Source organism: Alligator mississippiensis, chromosome 6 (genome assembly GCF_030867095.1).
Source record: "Alligator mississippiensis isolate rAllMis1 chromosome 6, rAllMis1, whole genome shotgun sequence".
Classification (NCBI taxonomy): Eukaryota; Metazoa; Chordata; order Crocodylia; family Alligatoridae; genus Alligator; species Alligator mississippiensis.
The window spans coordinates 9,173,301-9,190,681 of record NC_081829.1 but is presented as its reverse complement, the minus strand read 5'-3'; the positions used below and the strand labels follow the sequence as shown (position 1 = coordinate 9,190,681).

Sequence of the window (17,381 nt, the reverse complement as noted above, 5' to 3'; positions counted from 1 at the left end):
TGGGGCGGGGACAACCCAACAGCAGGTAGCAAGGAGGTGTCGGCCAAGGACATCAGTGCAGCCCTGACCGGTTGGAAAAGAGCCGGCGCTGCTCATCTTTAACATCCATGCGGAGCACACGGGATCCCGAGGCCACTCCTCTGCAGGTGTAAATTGGTGAGGCTCCATCGATTCCCCTGAGGACCTGGCTCTTGGTTTCTCAGACCCAGGCGCTGCGTGGCACTTGGTATGTCTGCCGCCAATGTGGAGAAACCAAGGGACTGCTGCTGAGATCCAAGCTTCATCCCAGGGAGCTAAAAATATAATTGACATAAAAGGCCTCTCAGCCATCTCTTCTGGACCAGTCCTCTTCTCTGTACTTCTAGGGGTCTCATGGGTCAGGATCATGGCACTGCTGCTTTTCCCTGCGTCTGGTGTTTAATGAAAGGCCTCTCCCCTTCCTTCTAAAAGCACAAGCACAGGGAGAGGAGAGGGGTCCCGGTAACCACATATCCTGAGCTATGTCGAACCCATCAGGCCTTTCCTTTGCGTGACAGAGCTCAGTGAAGGATACAGGATATATAATCGCTGCCCATGAAGTGCCCGTCCTGGGGGAGGGAGAGGCAGAGAGAAGAAAGGTTGGGGGTGGGGGGAAGAATCCCCACAAAAATGCCTTCATAACAGGAAACGTCTCATAAAATACCTGTGGTTTGGCATGTGTCTTTTGATTGGTCAAAGTATGCACCTGGCAGGCAACCCTACTATTACTGCTGCGCTCAGTCTGGTATTTCACTGGAGCTGGAGGTTGGAGGTACAGGGGGAGCAGGGCTTGTGTATCTGAGAGCAGAAATGCTGGCAGCTTAAGGTAGGGAGAGAAGCAAGTCAAGAGATGCATCTCCCATCATGTTTTCATCTCGGTCCCTGACCTAAGGCAATGTGTAGCCCTGCTAAGAGTTCAGAGACAGAAAATCCATGTGGTCCCCAACTCAAAGCATGAGCCTCCCTCTATGGCAGGGAGGGGGAAGGAGGGGGGCTTCCCTCTTCCCTTTACCATGTTAAACCTCTTCTCATATCAGTCCTCTCCCGTTTTCTCACCGCAGCTTCAGGCCACTGCTAAAGATCAGGGCAGGTTAGCAGGGAAGAAGCTGCCCTTCCATCGGTGTGCCTGGGTCTCCTGGGATAAGGCCCATCCCAAGAGTTTCAGGGGATTGAAGTTCCCCAGGGTGAGTTGTTCTTGCTGGTCTGGAACCGCAGAAGTGCACCCGTGGAAGGGAGAGGCCCTCCAGCCTGGGCCCTCAGCTCTTGCCTCCAGCTGCGGCAATGGCAAGCGTGCCAGAGGAAGGTGCGAGCCCTGGGCTATACAATGTACAAGCCAACTGCCTCTGTGCGGGAGTCACTGAGCTCCACCTAGCCCAGGCCTGAAAACTCTAGCCTGGTCGGGTATGTGCAAAGCTGAGAGGAGTCTCTTGGGTCCAGCCCACGCGTGGCACCAAAGGGCTGATGCATCCCCATTGCATGGCGACCTGTGCAGAGTAGGCACCCGGTGCAGAAGCACCCTGGCTAGGAATGGCGAATGGTGTTCACCCCAGCCATGAGGCAGGCACATCCTTCAGGCCCCGGTTCAGGTAGTCTCACGCTCAGCTATGCTCCCACAGCCTGGCTTCCCCTCACTGCATTTTCTCGTGAGCCCTTCCCCTGATGTTACACCCATTTCACCTTGCCTCTGAACTTGGCCTTCAGCAGCTATCAACCTGAGCAGGCTCTGACCCTGGGACCTTGAAGCAAAGGCTTTCCCATCTACTCCCACTTGGTCTGAGCCAGACAGTTTCCACCCCTTAGCCCTCCAACAGCCGGTTTTTCATTTCAGAGCCCAAATGTGGACACCCCCTGTTCACACTCAGTGGAAACCCAACCCCCACCTTGTCACGGAAAGCGGGGACCCGGTGTGCGGCGCATGGGCCGGGTGCTCCCAGCCCTGGGAACGTAACCACTGAAGTGAGCTATCAGCTGCGATGGACTTATGTGCAGCTGGGCAGCCCCATCAAGTAGGTCTGAGGCTTTTGCTCTGTGTTTTCTGGGAGAGTAGTGGGGACCCTGCCCTCTTTATGTCAGACCCTATTCTCTTTAGGCTGCTAGAAGGAGCTGGCTTGTCTGAGCAGCTGATAATTATTGTAATCTATCATCTATGGAAAGCGAGCCACCCAAATGTCAGAGAGTAACCTACAGTTAGCAGCAGCTGGGAGCCAAGATCTTAAAAAGAAGTCAGTGAGAGAACTCGGAGGAGTGAGTGAACACATGGCCTTGCATGTTAGAGTTGATCGAAAGTGATGGTTTCACCCCAGCTTCTCACTCAAAATCCCTGTTTCCTCCAACAATCCCTATTGCGCAGGTGAGAGGCGGCACAAGAACTGGGACAGGGGCGGCCTTGGCACTGTGGATGAGCAGGGGCTCTTGCAAAGGCAGAGCAGAGTTTGGCAGGAGCAGGGAGATGGACAGGATTAGCACATGGACAGGGTGGTGGACTGCAGGAAGGGAGAGGGGTGTCCCCTGAACTGCGGGAGTCCAGATCAGAGGGGTCAAGCTGGCCGATGAAATGTGCTTCAGGTCCGGCCTGAAGGGCAGCACGGTGGTGTGTAAAGGATCTAGGGCTGGGATAGTGCAAGGGGGATGGGGACCCTGGAGCTGGGGCTGGGCATGAGGCGGTGGAGGAGCTGCAGCTCTCTGGGTGGGAGGCATTGTCAAGCTCGTGCCAAAGTTTGCACAGCCACTTGCAGCTCATCTGACTTAGCCCAGTTCCATCAATCTCTCCCTCCCAGCCTCCGCAGCACTGAATTCATTTATGGGCTAAAAATAAAGGAAAAAAATTACAAATGAAAGGAGGCAGAGGCAGCTAGTTGAAATAATTCTGGGAGCTGCGTCACCCCTGCGGGCCGGGAACTGCTCTCTCCTTCTCTCAGGCTGTTTCCCGCAGTGCCTGTCCCATCTTGAATCAGTAAATGGAGCCATTGTACCTCGACAGAGGTGACCCCTGCCCTCTGGGCGCACCAGGGCCAGAAGCAGGGTCTCAGAAGAGGAAGGTCTAAGGCCTCGAGTGCATAAGTGCTGCAGAGTCAGTCTCCTGTCTGCCCTGCAGTTTCCCTCCTGCTGCCTCCTGCCAGCTGCTGTTTGTGAGGCTTGGTGCACTGGGCTTGTTGGGCAGAAGGGTGGGCAGCGCTCCAGGGAGCCTGGGCAGGTTCCAGCAGATGCCATGCTGGATTTGTGTCGGGAGCTCGATTACACGCTGTGGGCTGTGCTCATCAGAGTTGGCCTGCGAGGTGCATGTTCAGCCAGGGGGGGGGAGAGGCTGCAGGCTGTCCGCACGAGCCCAGCTGAGCTGCTGGTGGTTCAGCAAAGAAGGTGTGCGTGTGAAACCCAAATGTGGGACAGGGAGAAACCAGCAGGCATTGCAGCCCACACAGCCCAGAGGCTGCTTGCCATCAGGGTTGGCTCTCCGAGTCCAGCCGTCGGTGAGTGCCCCTGTTCAGTTGACTGAGTAGCCGGGGTACGCAGTCTCATGCGGTTGGGTCCACGGGGAGGCTGAAGTTGCCCGAAGTGACAGGTCTTGGGAACTTCTTCCCATGTCATCCTGGAGGACTCTTGCCCGCTTTTGTCCCCTTGGTGCCTCATCACCTGCAGATCAGCAGTGCCCAGGTTGGTCTGCTAGTCACAGCCGCTTTCCAAGGATTTTGCTTTCTGGGTTTTAGAGACAGGAGGTCTGATCTCCTTGCATGGCCCAGAACCCTGCCTGGTGTGCCTCAAGCCTAGAAATTTGCAGCTAAGAAAGGAGCCTCTGAGCTGGTGTTTGCACCAATGCCTCCTCCAGGAGAAAGCACGACCACAGTGCAGCTCTGTAGCTTGCTGTGCCATCCCGGGTCACAGCCATTGTTGGCATGTGCTATTGTCCCAGCTGCTGCTTCCTCCACAGTGCCAGCATCTTGTTCTGTTGCTCAGGCAGGATCAGAACAGTTGTTCTGCTTCCAGGTGTGTCTTCCAGGGTCTGCTGCACAAAGTAGCCTGTTTTTTGTTGTTGGGTTTTTTTTGTTTGGTGGGGGTGGTAAGGTGGCATCAGCCTGCAGTGCCAGGCAGCTCCATTGCTTTGACACACCTGTCACGGGAAATGCTTTGTTGACTGTGACTCTCTTGAGGTCCCGGTCAGCTTTTAGCCTCATGTTAGGAGGACTGCACTGGACAGGGAACACTGGGACCCCTGCTGTCATCTTGTCACTGACTTTCTCTGTATTTCTTCCCACTCTGGCTTGTTTTGGAGGGGAGTGCAGGAGGCTGGTCAGCCTGAAGGGCATGAGATGCATATATAAGTACTGCCATCATGGTCTCTCCCCAGCCTGCACCCCTCCGGGAGGGCCAAGCAAAACACTAACTCCCAGCTTGCAGGAAAACAAGCGTAGCCCTTGTACCCCACCACACCCCACAACCAGTCGTTCGGATCATTCATCTCCCAGCGGGAGAGACGGTCCAAAAAGCAGATCAAGTTTGCCGAGCAGCGGTGTTCAGAGCATGCTACAGTACATGCCCTGATAAGCCAGACAAAACATACAGAGCTGAACACAGCACCTGGGGTGGAGACTGAATGTGGCCTCCTAAAAAGAGGGAGTCTGTGTTGCATCTTCCCATGGACACGTGGGGAAGCTGCTGTGTCTCACCTTAAGATCTGGGAAGTCATGGACTTGCAGTGCAGTGGCCCCTGTGTTAAAACCCTACTGGGAGCTAGCAAGGCTGCATTTCCAAGCAGGGCCAAGGATCATGGAAGATGACTTCAGATTGTTTAGGAAGAGTCTTAAATCAATCAAATGTTCCCAGCTTAATGTACGGTTTCAGAAACATCTTCTCATGTGGCTTTTAAGAGGTGCCCAATTAAAAGTTTTCAAGCAGCTGAGATTTGCAGGAGGTTGTAAACCATCCCCATACACAGTGTTGCTTCTATAAAACTGTCACAGTGCTCAACACGATGGGGTGATTGTCATTAAGGGAACTTGCTCAATGAATTAACAGCATAGCTGTGGTGATACAAACCCAGCCTGGAAACCAGCCCAGAGAAGGGAATTGTGAAGATAAGCAAAGCAGAAAAGCAGCCGGACAGAGAGGCTATTAAAGGCAAGAAGCAGGGTGGTCTGAATCTGGAATGATGTTGTAGACATTGGCTGCTCGAACCTGCCCCCTACTGATGCCGTTCACCAGGGGACCACGTTCAGAAATCACGTGGTGCTTAGAGCTGCAAGGTATTCAGCTGGTTTTGTTCGTGGTCACATTATGCCTTGACGCGCGTGCGGGGGAGCAAGGGGGGATTCTTAGTCTGACTCCTTCAGCTCCAGCCTGGCACATCCAGCCCCAAGGCAGTGCTGTACCTGAAGGTCATTGGCAGATAATGAAGGCAAGGGAAGAAGGGGTGGTTTCCTTTCGGGTTTCCCCCGCAGGACCGCATCGCTGGCGCAGAGCGAAGGCTCAGGAAGACTTTAATCACTACTAACAACCCTCCCTTCCTCGGTTTTCCTGGTGCCATTGGTGTCAGGACACTGTGGTTAACCCCATTGCCTGGAAAAGCAAACACAAGCGGGCCCTGGGGAGGCTCGTGGGATCGAAGAAGCAGAACTCCTGGGATGTAACCCAAGCAGAGCAGGCATTTGCTTCAGTGAAGGTGTTCCCAGGATAGCACCTCGGGGCCCTGCACAGGACCCAGCCTGCAGTGCCAGGTGTTGTACAGTAGTGAGCCCCTGGACACACGGTCCAAATAGGTAAGATAGACCCAGGCTGGGGGTGAGGAAAGCTCGCTGTACCCATTCCTAAGCACCAAGCAACTTGTCTGCAGTTACACGGGGGTCGATCGCAAACTCTGATCTGAGCTCCAAGCTGGTCTCTTTGCCACAAATGCATCCTTCCCTCCCTGCCTTTTTCATTTCACCCCTCATCTTACCGCTCATTTGAGGATCTCTAGGCACTTGGACAAAGCTGGAGAAGCATTAGGGGCCCCATTTCAGATGGAAAAAGAGAGCGGGGGGTGAGGGTCAGAACCAGGGAGTCTTGACTCTGTGTCCCATGCTCTAGCTCCCCAGCACCTTTGCACATGAGGGGACCCTCACTACCCTGGTTACCTAGCAGTCCCATTATCCAACATGCAGGGATTTTCCCCTCTGCTTTTCCATGCAGCGTTAATACGCTTGGTAGGAAGAGAACCTGCTGTGCTGTTTTCGTGTGCAGTTTGTTTAAACAGGGATTGCAGAGCTTGTTAATGATGGAGCTCATTAACTAGTGGAGATGCCAGAGGCAGCCGAAGAAAGAGCTGTCAGTGATGAAGCGATCCAGCAGAGACCAGAGAGGGAGGAGCAGTGCAAGACACCTGGTCCATGAGCTCAGCACAAGCCAAGCCCTGGACCTTTATCCTCACCCTTAGCTGTTAACCATCACTAGCACGTCATAACCTTGTGGTCCCTCTCTTGTACACTTGGCTGCATTTTCCAGCCGTGACGTACTCTACAACAATAGTGAGGGAGGCCCAGCTGTCTCGTACATGCTTTATCAATTGCTGTCAGCTTCACGCCCTGGTTTAGGAATCCAGGGTGCATCGCACAGAGAGATTGATGGATGGCTTTGCGGCTGAGGCTGCTGCAGATCAGCGGGGGTGCTTCTTGACAAAATGACGGGCTACTGCAGCCAGAACGGACATCAAAGGAGCCCCTCGCTGCAGGGTGGCTGGAGGGGTTGCAGGGAACAGACAGATCTTGGTTGCTGTGGTTCGACGGTTGGTAAAGAGGCTGATGCACCCCATCGGGTGTGGGTAGAGGAGAGATCTGATTGCTAGGCAGCAGCTGGATGTGGTAAAGTAAATAGCTGTCGCATCAGGCAGACATTCAAACCCCATCACTGCCGTTTTTCTTGGACACACTGCACGTGGGGGTCTGTTCCCTATATTCCCAGCCTTGCCTCCTCGTGCTAAGTGATGGGGGGAATCATGGCGCTCACCAGGAAAGACCTAGAGCATGAAGGACCACTATATTACACAGTTTCCTCAGTCAAGTGCACGCTAACATCTGGCTGCGGTTGCAGCTACTGTCACATGCTCAAGATACAGGGGCTTGTTCAGTCCCCTTGGATGTGACTTGCCCTCTGTAGCGACAGCACTTCCAGGTCTGATAAGCAATGGGTTAGTGCAGGAAGGAAAGGCTGCTAGGCTTGGGGCTCAGAAGCAAAGCAGGTACTTATATTTACTACTTCAGTTGGTCTTTCCAAGGCTGGTTGGAGCATGCAACCAGGAATGAAGAGCTTTAAGAAAGCAAGAAGTCAGAGTAGGATGCCCTTCCACCAAGGAGCTCTGCCCGCAGGATGTGCCGGTACTCTGAGCTCACGCTGAGATGAGTGAGAGGGAGAGAGAGAAGGACCCAAAATCATGCTCCTGGACACACCTTGCAAGTTGGGCAGCAGACCTCCTACCTGTGGGTCAGGTCGGGTAGAGGGTCTTGCACAGTCCAGGCAAAAAGAGATTACGAACATTTGAAGTAGCTGATGTTAACCAGGCAGCTAGAGCAGTGGTTCTCAAATTTTTTTAGGCTCAAGACCTGCCTCTTAGACTTAAGTCACTGCTCAGAAAACAACAGCTCTTCACTTCCACTCGGTCCTTGACCATGGAAAAATAATAGAGCAATTCTTCTGTTGCAGACAGCTCAGACCGTCCACAGCAGGCAGAATGTTTTGGACCCTCTGGATTCCTCGTTGAACTCTCTGTATTTATATCATGAATCGTGTTTGGGTATTTGCATACTTAACAGTGCTAATATTGGGCAGCACCCCCCCGGCACCCTTCAAAGGATCTCACAGGACCCTGGCTGAGAGTCCCTGAGCTAAACGGCAAGCCCCAGCTGAGCACATGCTTTGTGCACGCGCGATGTGCCACAAGGTAGTGCATGGGAACAAACATCAATAGTTTTCTGCAAATATGTTTGCATAAAAAGAATTTTTAAGCTTTCTTTTGAAACCGTCCATGGAAACATGAACAGGATTCAACCAAACACAGGCCAGACAACCTCCCCCCCACACCTTCCCCACCCCCCGCTGCTCCCTGAATGCAGATATTTTTCAGACATACAGGGAGAAAACTTGCTTCCCCATCCCAAATCTCCTCTGACAATTCGCCCATCTCCACTGGGGGGAAGGGGGAAAAGGATAGTGGGAAGAACTGAAGCCATCCGGCTTCAGCCTTCCTCCCCCTCCATGTTGGTTTTGGATCTTCAGGGTAAAACATATTTTTTCCAGCAAAACCTTTTCTCAAAGCCCCCCTTTTTTTTCCATCCTAATGACATTTTTCCACCGGTTCTGCTGGCCCAGTCATGGTATGCCGTTGCCCTCTGCCGGCTGGAATGTGGAACCTGCTCCAGGGAGAGTTTCTCCGTCTCGGAGGTTTTGAGGTCTAACCAGACAATCCCTTGAGGCTTCCTGCTACCTTGGGTGACTGGTGCCCTCTATTCTCAGCACAGTAAGCACAGCCTTCTGATACTGTCTGCTGTTTAGCTGTTGTCCATGCCACTCATCATTGGGGCCCAGTATTTTATACTTCAGCCATGACATGTGGATTGGGTCACCCACTTGCTCATCTCCCATGCTGGGCGCTGCTTGTCTGATCTGCAGAGACCCAGGCTCTACATCTTGCCTCCTGCAGTTAGGGACAGTCATGAGCAGGAGGGGCAGGGGAGTTCAGCAGCCAGTTCTGCCTCCCATCATCTGCTGCTATGGTTGGAGAACCTGAATTTCCCCGTCTTGGCAGGTGGGGGTCTCAGGAACAGCTGCAAATTTGCACCTGCAGGTAATTCTGGGCACCGGTGACTGAACTCATGGGCTTGGTTATGGTCTCTCTTGTGCCCGTATCAGTTGAGATTAAACCCATCAAGTGCAGTAGAAGGCAGGGTAGAAATGCACCTGATAGACTAACTGAACCAGCAACGCATACACTTTCGTGAGCCAAAGGTCACTTCATCAGATGCTCTGAAAGGACATGCACGGAGTAGGCTGCCAAATACAGTCATCTGAATACAAACGACAGGACAGGGAGGGAGGGGAGAGGGGAAAGAGGGGCAGTGCTGAGACGGGCAAACAAGTACTACACCCATAGGGACAAAAGTGCCCCAAGCAGGTAATGGGATAAGACCCTGCAGTCCCTGTTTAGACCACACTTAACATAACCCAGTCTGTGGGTGGTTTCTTGTTCTCCAGTTTTACGTTCAAATTGGCTTTGAAAGCTTTGCTGTGTAAAAACCGTATTAGTAGAGTTACAGTACTGCAAGACTGGCATCCGTGAAAGGACAGTGAGGCTCTGCGAGCCAGGTTTTTCCAAGGAGTTGGCATACTGGGTGCTGAGCACAGTCCAGAAACATGCAAGCTGCTGGGGGTTGAGGGGATTTGAATTTGCAAATCTGACCCTTATTTTGAGAGCTGTGCTGGAAGCTGAGCTCTGTGAAAAGCCTGATGGCAATGGTGGGTGCTGAGTACTTGAAAATTGAGCCTGGAGGCTTGATTTTTAGATGTATGTTTGGCCCCGTGTTTCCAACTGCCCATCTGTAGGCCAAAATGCAAAGAGCCCTGGGTGCCATTGCTAGAATGTGGATCTTGGCTACGTGAATCATCCGTGCAATCAGATATCTGATCAGCTAATGCAGAGGTAGAGGCTATGCCAAGGCTGTATTGGAAAGGAATTCCTCCCAGTGCTCCTAGCGCACAAAGGAATTACACAAGGGCTGCTTGTGAAGTGGCTTGTGCTAGAATCAAGGGGTTTTGTGGGTGATATCTGCTTTTGGAAATATTGGGAGAGATTTAGACAAGCTTTCAGACATAAAATACCCTTCCTTAGGGTGCTTTGTGTCCCAAAGCGTGTCTAAATCTCTCCCAGCCATGCAGATGTTCAACCAAAGATGTCACCCACAAAAATCCTGGCCTCTTGCATATTTCCTGGACCATCACAGCTACACCATCACTCCATTTGTACCAGAACTGTAATTGCACATTCCTACAGAGCAGGACTGTGCTGTGAAATTTGGATCCAGAACCCAAATCGCTCATATTTCAGACCTGCAGGTTTTGAATCCAGGATTCGGTTTTGGGCCCAGGGGCAGTAAGCAGGCCTGCCAAGGACTTGGGTCATGCTTTTGCTGTTCATGCTGAACTGCAGCGCAATCAGTCCTGTCCTAGCTGTACCAAGCCAAGCCAATCCAGCGTGCATACGGTTGTTACTAGGAATACCAGCGGAAGTCATAATGGTAAGCCACATACTGTAGAATGTAGCCGGTAATTGCCATGTAAGCCGTGCTCTGGTTTGCATGGCAGGAATAACTACGTGTTTGCTTCCTACCACTGTGGGGCTCCCTGCGGGAGGAGGTGTCGGCATTTACACTGGAGGCAGGGAGCTTAGGCAGCAGTTCGAAATAGCTCTATGTGCTTTCTTGCATGAGGAGCTGAGGACAGAGACAGCCGGCACCCTTAGGGTTGGAGCAGCTGGGGCTAGGAGCAAAAAGAAACACCAGGTCACACAACGGAGTTTCCTGTCCAGCTTGTCTGCGTTGGGGGGATAAGGTTGGAGCTTGGTGCGGGAGAAGACTTTCCAGATACATGCACACGTGCAGGAGAACTCTGGATGTCCTGATTGAGATCCATCTTTTTCTGATTAACAAACTCACCTGAGAATGTATACGCCCTGTTCCTCGCCGTCATAATACCTGAATGTGGGAGAAGCCATTCCTGGGTTTCCTTTCTTAGGCTAACAGTTCAAGGAAGACTGAAAAAATGGCAATCCCCCAACCCTCCCTCCTGACTTTTGTCTTGGGTGTCACAGATCAAACCTGGGATCTCCCTGTCTTAAAGCATGAGCCTTGTCAGCTTAAGGCCTTGTCTCAGCTGTGAGCAGGAGCAGTGTGGACCACAGCAGAGGGGTCACTAATCTGTCAGGGCTGATCAAGGAGCATCATTTATAATTATTGCTGGTGGGGTAAGAGCATTGAGCTTGCAATCTCTGGCCAGAGCAGCTGGAGGAGGATGCAGGGCTGGCAAAGTCTCTGCAGGCATCAGGCTCTCGTGACCTGTGGCTTTGCAAGCTGCACTGCCTTGCAAAGCCTCCCCTGGTATGTAAGGCACCGTGGGGAAGCCAACCTGTTGCATACAGCTGGGGTTATATAAGGCCCGTTACTTAACCAGAAAACTTTGGCGTGAGCCCTTTTCCCAGAACAGGCTGTTGGAGCCATTTCCTTGCATCCGCACCGCGGGGCCATTACCTGTTGCTCTGAACCCATTTTTTGCGTGTCGGTCCTGCCCATTATTTCAGACCTCTCACCTCTACTGCAGTCTGGTAACTGGCTTTGCTTTTGCTCTGCCTTGCCTCACTAAGTGCAGGGTTCATAACTTAGACGCTGCAGGGGGCAGGGTCAGAGGGAGAGAGAAAATTCATATCTGGGCTCATTTTAATAGAAAACTCAAGTAGCGGCCTGCAAACATGGATAACGTGCCCTTAGCCCCTTCCAGGGCTGGTCGACTTGCACCACTTATAGCAGGGGCTTGCCATAGGTGTGTGAGCCTGGGGACCAGTGCCCGGAGTGGTGGGGGCTCAGTGGCATGGTGGGCACCCGAGAGCTGGATAGCTTGCAGTGGCAGCAGTGGGGTGCTTATAGGGTGGGCTGTTTCCCTTTCCTCAAGGAAAATGTTGTTTTGTTCCTTCTGATAGAAAAGGAGCAAGGCTTGGATCCTGGGTGATGCATCCGCCAGCTCGTGCGTGGCTCACAAGGTCATGAATTTCAGACCTGGCCAGTGCCACAAGCCTCCTCATGTATCACCTCGCTCTTAGGCTGCAGCTAATGATCGATGTCCCTGGCCCCTGCCCTCAGCCCCAAGAGACTGCGCCATGCTCTCTGTCTCCTTCAGTAGTCTTTTTTCTCTTCTTCCTCTCCTTTTTAGCCTGTGCAATGCAACACAACCCATTTGCCTCCTCCTGGAGTGAGTCCAGGCCTGTGTTAGGCTTGGACTATCTCACTGCTTCTTGTTAAAAAAAAAAATTACCAGGATGATGAAGTGGTTTGATTGGACAAGGAGTTTCCAAGCCCATGCGGGTTCCCAGCCCACCCACATTGGTCAGGACTCCTTTTTAGCCTCATTGCTTTATAAGGTATCAATCCCCAGCCCATGAAGCAACTCCTTTGGAAGCACCACACTGCCACGCTCAGGCAGCCGTTGGAATGGGTGCCCCCCTGGAGAAACCTGCACGCAGCTCTCTCTCCTGTCCCCTTTCCATCCAGCTTCTGCAGGGCTGGGCTGGGATGAGCCTTGCGCTGAGCTGCAAAGCTCCAATACCAAATGCGCCCCAAAGCTGGAGGGGGCTGCCGTGGGGTAGGAGACAAGGGAAGGTTTTGATTTGGGACTCTACCAGTTTGATTCGTTACACACCCCTTGTGACATCACCGTTCCTTCTTGTGATGTCATGCACACTAAACTTCAAGAGTCTTCAAGTCTTCAGTCTAAACTTCAAGAGTCTTAGGGTCTTCAAGAGGAGGTTAGATAGGCATCTAGCTGGGGTCATCTGAACCCAGCACTCTTTCCTGCCTATGCAGGGGGTCAGACTCGATGATCTATTGAGGTCCCTTCCGACCCTAGCATCTATGAATCTATGAAAACAGTGGCATCACTGCACAGATTAGGTAGGAAACCATTGATTTAAGTGCAGATTTGGCTTCAGGCACCACGTCTGCACGGACCCGCTCAAGCACCCAGTGATGTTTGACTTGAAATAGCTTATTCAGGGTTTGTTCTCAGAGGCGGCTTCAGTGTAAAACCGAAATGCAGAGGCATTTAGTAGGAGAGATGGGACCAATCAGATCCAGCCTTGAACTTGCCCAGAGTTAAGCGATGTGAAGAAGCTGGGTGTTGCCCTAGCCACAAGGTCCCATCTCCACCTAAACTGTAGCAGGGGTTTTGATCTCTGACTTCCTTCCTCCCCAGGATATTGAGTCCTGTCTCCTGATTCACTTACCCAAAGAATCTCAGAAACCATCCACCCTGGCTCCTCTTATGCACCATGGCCATGGTCTTGGAGCACATAATGATATCAAAACACCAAACACCCTGCAACATGCCACAGGTGAGAAACAAGGGCCCTGCCATCACACTGTCCCTACAACAGCAGAGAAGGCCTTCGGCTGACAGATGCACAGAGGCAGGTTTGGCTGAGCCAGGCGGCATCTGTGGAACCAGGGAAGTTTGCACAGCCTGACCAAAGTGGCATTTTTGAAGGTTTATCTGGAGCACGGCAGCTGATGGTAACAACTGCCAGGGCAGAGAGGAACTCTGGATGCTTCAGACAAAATACACAGAAGGGCTAGGAACCTTTCGCACCTGCAGGCTGGATAGACGCGCCACTGGGATGGTGTAGTTGGGCACGATGCTGTCTTGAGCAGAGGGTTGGACTAGCTGATCTCACGAGGTCCTTTCCAGCCCTGCTTTCCTATGATCCTATGGTAAGGAGCGCTCCACGGAGGTGATGACAAGCTCCGAACAGGCACACTTCCATGTCTTCCAACACCTCTGGTCCCGACGGCCGTGCATTGCGTGGTGATGGGCTGCATCACTCAGCTTTGAAGTTCTGCCCGTTTCTTCTCTCAATTGCGAGTGCCGCTGCTGTCTCCTCTGGCTGACCTTCAACATCCTGCACATAGTCTCAATCCTGCAAAGTGCTGAGGAGCCTGACTCCCTTCTAGAAAAGTACTTGCCTAACTTTTAAACCCACACAGAGTCCAAGTGCCTGGAAAGGGGCTGTTGAACATGGACTTCAGTGGATAGCTGAATCTGTCCATCCCCACCCCCCACCCCTAGCTCCCCTAGACCCAGTTCTACCTGGGGAACTGCCCGGCTGCTGTTGCTGCTAATGAGTCTTACAATATTACTTTTACCGTCTTGCCCACTGATGTTGAGAACTGATATTTTATCACTCATGGGCAGGGTTTTTAAAACTGCCAAGGTGAGTTAGGAACCCCGGCCACACTGGTAGTTAATGCAGACTTGTGCTCTTAAACCTCTTGGGCTCTTTGCAAATCCAAACCCCTGCAACTATCACTGCACCGTGCAATGAGGGATACTGTTTTCTAAAGCAGTGGGAAACAGTTTTGACTTTGCTTTGGGCTGCGCTGGGCAGAGCACATACTTTGCCAGTCTTGCAGGCTGCCTTGGATAGGTTAGAGGGTAGCTGGGTAGTTTGGGAGTTTTAATAACCAAGAACAAGGGTATTTTGGGGCACTGCTTGCCACGGCAGGGCCAGGTTTCTTTGAACCCTGTGAATAGCCGGATTCGCATCAGGCGAAAATGTCCATTCCCTGCCCCATCAGCAGATCTCCCCTGCTGAGAGACACCCCTGATGCATGACCCCAGTGCTGCCCTTGACAAGGGCTCACCTTGGCTTTCCATTCTTTTTCACACCTGGTCCTGATTCCTTAGCTAAGTATCTTCCCAATGCCGGCCTCCCTTCATGGATACGGGGAAGGCGACGTGAGCCACAAAAATCTTACATTTCCCTCCTTATCCCAGACCAGAGTCATGGAGGGACTCATTTTGGCCCCCAGCGGTGGCTGCTGAATAGTGGCCGTGTCCTGTTGCAAGGAACCTGGCTCTGCCTGGGTCTACTGGTATAAACTGCTTCAGTTCCTTGGCCTAGGAGCCTGTCACTCCATCTCCACCACTGTTTGGCTCAAGAGGCTGCTGCCAACTAATTGTACCCTCCTTAAGCAAAGGCATTTATCTCCCCGCCCCAATTGATTGAATTTTTACTGGGTTGTTTAAACAAGTTCTCTGTTTTACTGACCTTAAACCACAATCGCAGAGGCCCCCATGGATCAAATATATTGACTTAAAAAATAATTAGCATTGAAGTGAGTGGGAGCCAGGCCTGCCTGCCAACCCCGTGATTAATATTTAAATAACAGGGCTCATAAATCAACTGCAGCCGATAGAACAAGTCCAGGGTTGTGCTGGGAGAGAGGGAAGCGCTTGCAATTGTGTTGTTTGCAGGGAACTCACACAACTGCCAAAGAAGGGCCAGGCCAGTGGGTTTTGACACACAACTTTGAAGCGAAAAGGGAGAAGGTGCAGAGATTACAGTATTTCTGTCCGAGCCCCGCATGCCATGAGCGTTCTGGTTGAATGAGCAAAGATACAGGCTATTAAAAGAGAGCCTCTATAGCAGAACTGACTCCAAACCCTCCGTGCCTTGTCCCTCCTTGGAGAACAAGGGGACGTTTCTTGCCTTATTTCTCATTTGAAAGTGTGAGGTTATGGGGGGGGGAGGAGGGTTCTTCAGTGCTTTCATGCCAAGCCAGGAGTTTTTAACGTGTCTGCTTATTGAGTATCGAGGGAGCAGACACTCACACATTTAATAATGCAGCCTGGTCTGAAGAGGTGCCAAGGGTCTCTTCATTGTACTGCAGCCATGTAGCAACAAGGTCACACTCAGTGCTGCTTAATAGAGCAGCACAGTGGGTTTTGCTTGAATGCAAACAGCAGAACGTGGCCTCTGGGACTAGCTCCTGCAGGGGAGAAAATGGGCACAGCCCCACTGAAGCCTGTGGAGCTGGGAGCATTCACACCAGCTCAGGATCTGGGTTATAAATGCAGTTTTTTTCTCATAAAGGCTCTCTGGAGAGGGAGGCTGCGATGCAAACGCTGTATCACAGTGGGAGGGAGCAGCACAGGCAATAAGATATTTCCTCACCTATCAAGCATGATGTGAAGCACAATCCAGTTCCCAGGGGGACAAGCTCCTGCCTCCTGTCCCTGGAGCAGCGCCAGCATTTGGCAAGCCCAGCAGCTCACCTCATCCCTCTCTTCATGGCCCAACTCGAGTTTACAGTCCTGGCGAGAGGCAGAGTGAATCCTTCCATTCAGCAGCGTTTTAAAGGAAAGCAGATGGGGCTGAGACTGGGGTTGATATAGAGGTGCCCAGTGGGAGGTGGAGAAAGCCTTCAAAGTGTCTTTGCTTTGCTGGACTTAAAAAACGACTTCTTCAGGCATTTCTTAAGGCCGTGCAGGAAAATATCTCTAGACATATTGGCCCTGCAGGAAAAGTGGACAGATGACATCATGCAATAACTTTTATCGGACCCAGCGGCCTGTAATACTCCATTTTATTAACTAGCGAATGTTTGCAAAGTGCTTTCAGAAATGAAAATGTGACGTGACGGCTAATTATGATTGATTATCGTGTCATAAGGCAAGAGATTTCAAGCATGAGAGGGTCTTTCCTTAGACGTGCTTTGCACACTTTATCCATCAGCAGCACATAAAACCCATTTCTGTTCCAGATGTTTGGGGATTGTTTGTATTAAAGTAGTGCCTTGAGGATAGCAGCCAAGATCCTGGCCCCACCATGCTGGGTGCTGTTTGCACACAGGCAGGCAGTCCCTGCCCCAGAAAGCTTACAGTCCAGAGGCAAGACAAGCAAAGGTGGGAAGAGCAAGGAGCTCTTAATCCCTGTTTTGCAGTGGAGAAACCGAGGCACGGGGAGACTCAACCAATGTCACACTGGCATGAAGTCAGGGCCTGAATTTGGTTCCCCTGAGCCCCAGCTGAGGGCTTCATCCCCAGAAGCAGCTTTCCTTTTCAGAGAGGCTGTGGGCTATCTGTGGGAGGAGACACCCAGGGGACTTATCTTTCAGGGATGTAAGGAGCATTCATGTCCCATGGCCTGTCCTCCTTTGCTGGAAGCGTTGTCAAAGCTTCTCTCGAAGTACCTAGCGTTTTGGTTTCTCTCTGGATGGATTTTCACTGCAAATGCAGGCCTCCATGTGTCTAGCAGCACTCATCTTGCAAGGGGCCATGAGAAAGCCCTCGGGATGCTCTGCTGCACCAGCGGTTTTGCACGTGCAGCTAAGCAGCCTGCGGCCCTTGCAGCTTTTCTCCTTTAAACTCATTAGCTGGTTAACTAAAGCAGAGGGTCTGAGTGGCAGAAGCACAACAGGAGCAGCCCCTTTTCCACCCCGCTTCACATGCTATTGTCCATTCATCCATACAAATACCAAATCCCTTCGGGAGAAGAATAGCAGGGCACCACGGGTCAACCTGGAGGTGAATCAGCAGGGCAGTGGGGTGGGAAGCCCAGGTCTGAAATAGCCCGTAGGGTTGCAGGTCAGAAGTGAAGGGCACTGGCAGACTGCTTTGTGGGGAGCCTGGGAGAGGGGCTTTTATGGGACAACAGTGAAGTGTCTCACTGCGCGGTGCGTGCGAGAGTGCTGAAACAGCGAGGGAGGGGCAACCCTGTGTGCTGGGGGAGCTGTATGGAGGAAGCAGATTCCTACCCCCACGCCAGGGCTTCGATTAAGCTGTGTAGTTCTTTAAAGAAA

The 17,381-nt window shown here is 52.0% G+C and overlaps 1 protein-coding gene across 3 annotated transcripts in view; it reads left to right on the top strand.

Annotated features, from left to right (window-relative positions):
* Positions 1-17,381, top strand: part of COL8A2 (collagen type VIII alpha 2 chain) — a 142,687-nt gene that overhangs the window by 71,621 nt on the left and 53,685 nt on the right. The gene's annotated exons all lie outside the window — the stretch shown is intronic.